We start from the raw sequence: 4231 nt of genomic DNA, 5'->3' as shown, positions 1-4231 counted from the left end.
AATCAAATAACAAACTTTCCCTTGTACCAAAGGGAAATATGTTTTAAGAGGTTTCAGATAATGTGGTGAAGGATCTCCTACTTGTCCCTCTGTCTCTCCTAAGTGTGATTCATGGCACGCACAGATACCTTGTGTATTTCAGAGCATAGCCATGATAAAAAAAAAAAGAGGTAATAATCATAGAATATCAGGGTTGGAAGGGACCTCAGGAGGTCATCTAGTCCAACCCCCTGCTCAAAGCAGGACCAATCCCCAACTAAATCATCCCAGCCAGGGCTTTGTCAAGCCTGACCTTAAAAACTTCTAAGGAAGGAGATTCCACCACCTCCCTAGGTAACGCATTCCAGTGTTTCACCACCCTCCTAGTGAAAAAGTTTTTCCTAATATCCAACCTAAACCTCCCCCACTGCAACTTGAGACCATTACTCCTTGTTCTGTCATTTGCTACCACCGAGAACAGTCTAGATCCATCCTCTTTGAAACCCCCTTTCAGGTAGTTGAAAGCAGCTAGCAAATCCCCCCTCATTCTTCTCTTTTGCAGACTAAACAATCCCAGTTCCCTCAGCTTCTCCTCATAAGTCATGTGTTCCAGTCCCCTAATCATTTTTGTTGCCCTCTGCTGGACTCTTTCCAATTTTTCCACATCCTTCTGGTAGTGTGGGTCCCAAAACTGGACACAGTACTCCAGATGAGGCCTCACCAATGTCGAATAGAGGGGAATGATCACGTCCCTCAATCTGCTGGCAGTGCCCCTACTTATACATCCCAAAATGCCATTGGCCTTCTTGGCAACAAAGGCACACTGTGGACTCCTATCCAGCTTCTTGTCCACTGTAACTCCAGGTCCTTTTCTGCAGAACTGCTGCCTAGCCATTCGGTCCCTAGTCTGTAGCGGCACATGGGATTCTTCCATCTTAAGTGCAGGACTCTGCACTTGTCCTTGTTGAACCTCATCAGATTTCTTTTGGCCCAATCCTCTAATTTGTCTAGGGCCCTCTGTATGCTATCCCTACTCTCCTGCGTATCTACGTCTCCTCCCGTTTAGTGTCATCTGCAAACTTACTGAGGGTGCAATCCACACCATCCTCCAGATCATTTATGAAGATATTGAACAAAACCGGCCCTAGGACCGACCCTTGGGGTACTCCACTTGATACCGGCTGCCAACTAGACATGGAGCCATTGATCACTACCTGTTGAGCCCGACAATCTAGCCAACTTTCTACCCACCTTACGGTGCATTCATCCAGCCCATACTTCTTTAACTTGCTGGCAAGAATACTGTGGGAGACCGTGTCAAAAGCTTTGCTAAAGTCAAGGAACAACACGTCCACTGCTTTCCCCTCATCCACAGAGCCAGTTATCTCGTCATAATGTACTTGTTCAAGTTCCTTTTTTAAACTGTGATACCATATTATGTGTTATCCCTCAGAAGCAGCATGTTCAGGTCACAGTGTAATTAAATACAATTAAGGTAATTACATGCAAGTATGCTGCTTATGATACTCCAGATGCTACTATCACTTGATGCTTCCTGATACTTTCACTTGCTTATTACTGTCATTACAGTCTCCTTCCAATCTGATCTTTTGTCTAACAGCTGTAGTTGGACTAGCTGGCTGGAAATGGAGGGGAAGAGTGAATTAAGTGTTGTTCGTACTCCCCTTACCCTCAGAAAACTTCAAATACATGTTTAAGTGAATTAAAACCAGTTTAGTTGGGGATTGGTCCTGCTTTGAGCAGGGGGTTGGACTAGATGACCTCCTGAGGTCCCTTCCAACCCTGATATTCTATGATTCTATGAAAAAGCCCCTAAAATGCATTCTTACCTTTCCTCTTCTGTTTACTAAGTGAAGAAAAATAAACAGAACAAAAACTGGGCTACTTAATAATGTACTAAAGCTAGTGTTACATTGTGGTATAAAATGGTCACAGCTCTTATAAAGCACTTTAATGTATTTTTACAATAGTCTGTGCTGCATTTAAGTACATACTAAATGTGCTGATTTCCACTAATGAGTTCTATAATTACAAGAGCCGAGTATTCAGGTAGGCTATAACTCTGCAGATAATAAAATTTGAAGGGGTTGAAGTGGCCGTGACATTCATACATTCCTCTGGCAGCCAGCTTTGTTTTCTTCTCTCCTAGCTGTTGTCAAGTAATTCACAGTTCAAGAAAGGCTAATAACAAATATTAACAAGTCTCTAACAAGATGCCTGTTTTTAGTTTCCTTTGTTGGGTTGCATTGTGGAAACATCCCCATGGATTTGCCAGTGCTACCATAGGTGGGGACCCCGGTGGTTATGGAAATACTTGAAGTCCCATGTCTGTCCACAGAAGAGGTACCAAATAAACCACCTCATTGTCAGTTTTCCTTGGGAGGTACCAGCTCAAGGGGTGAGAACCTAAAATTCAGTTCAATCTCTATGCCCATTCAATCCTTTAATCTCCCTGATATGGCTACCAATAGGATTGATAACTGTGGTGACTAATTTTGAATGTGGGCATTTGTCGACTGGAAAACAGACCTGGGCCACTACACTCAATTCGCCCCTGGACAGGAATCAGAACTGTCAGAATTTTCTGGTTCCAAAGGACACATTTATTATAGAAATAGGAGTACTGGGGGGAGCGTAATCTGAATCATCATGCCTTTAAGAGGCATCATCATCATTGACCTATTTGCATTGGTTCCACCATGCTGTGCTAGATGTTGGTTTTCATTTATTGTGTGGAAACTAAAGTGTTTTCTTCTAACTACGCACCATAAACTAGACACTAAATTCTTTTGTTGCTCATCCTAGGCAGACTCAACCTTAATGTGGTGCCCTCTTCCGGGCCATATATCTTTAGCCACCCACTCTGTCCTTTCTGCTGCTACTGGTCCTGCCATAGGATCCACTGATAAAGTGGTGGCTTTGTGTGCTAGCATTTCTCACGTTGGAACACCCCATGCCGTGGAAAGAGACAAGAAGATGTCATGCTGATGCTGACAGTGGAATTGTTTGTTTGTATCCGTATGTGCTCATTATGATAACAAGCATGGATAGTGCTAATCTTCATGCCAGCAGAACTCTGTTCAATACAATATCAACATAAACAATTCTGCTGGTTCCTGCAGCTTGCTCCTTTTGACAGCTCATTGAGAGTCTGTTTACCTCAAGAATTTCATTTGCTTCGATCAACTAAATGTGTTTGTAGAATTTGGCTACAGACAATAATATCCAAGAACATTATATGTAGAGTGATATACTGTCAAACCACAAAGTGAGGATTAGCACTGGGTATGTTTGGAGGATGCTTTACAAAGGGTTCCATGTGAAAGCTGTCTTGTTTGCAAATCAAGCTTGACAGAGAAAACAAGGAATATGAAGCATTGCAACTAATGTGGGTCCCATTGGACTAAAATGTTACGGCTAAACTCTGCTCTGAGTTATTGGAAGCAGATTCTGAGATTTTTAAAATCAGATTTATATCTGTTTGGCTACACACAATGTATGTTATATTTAAAATGTGTATGACCCAAGAAATTCAGAGTTGAGCGTGTAACTGTCTTCAACTCTATGCCACTGTGCCTAGGTATTACAGCAATTATGATATACCTTGTACAACCTCATCTCATTTACATGCTTCAGGGACATCAAAAATGGTTAAGCAGGCTTTGGATAACTGGGGAATGATTGGGAGGTGGAGTCACGTTGGAGGATGTAACCATGATTCAGATAAGAGGAACTTTCAGTTGAACGTGGGTTGGATAAACATACCTGGTCAATGGTGGGGTAAAGACTGAGTTTCACCCACAGCTCTGCATTTTTTCAGTTTTGTGGAGTTAGAATCAGGACTGGAGGGACCTTGAGAGGTCATCTAGTCCAGTCCTCTGCACTCATGACAGAACTAAGTATTATCTAGACCATGCCTGACAGGTGTCGTCTAACCTGCTCTTAAAAATCTCCAATGATGGAGATTCCGCAATCTCCCTAGGCAATTTATTCCAGTGCTTACCCACCCTGACAGTTAGGAAGTTTTTTCTAATGTCCAACCTAAACCTCCCTTGCTGCAATTTAAGCCCATTGCTTCTTGTCCTATCCTCAGAGGTTAAGAACATTTTTTTTTCTCCCTCCTCCTTGTAACAACCTATTATATGCTTGAAAACTGTTATCATGACCCCTCTCAGTTTTCTCTTTTCCAGACTAAACAAACCCAATTTTTTCAGTCTTCCTCCATAGGTCA

This window comes from Chelonia mydas, chromosome 5, assembly GCF_015237465.2.
Source record: "Chelonia mydas isolate rCheMyd1 chromosome 5, rCheMyd1.pri.v2, whole genome shotgun sequence".
NCBI classification, from domain to species: Eukaryota; Metazoa; Chordata; order Testudines; family Cheloniidae; genus Chelonia; species Chelonia mydas.
Note: the sequence above shows the minus strand (reverse complement) of the source record.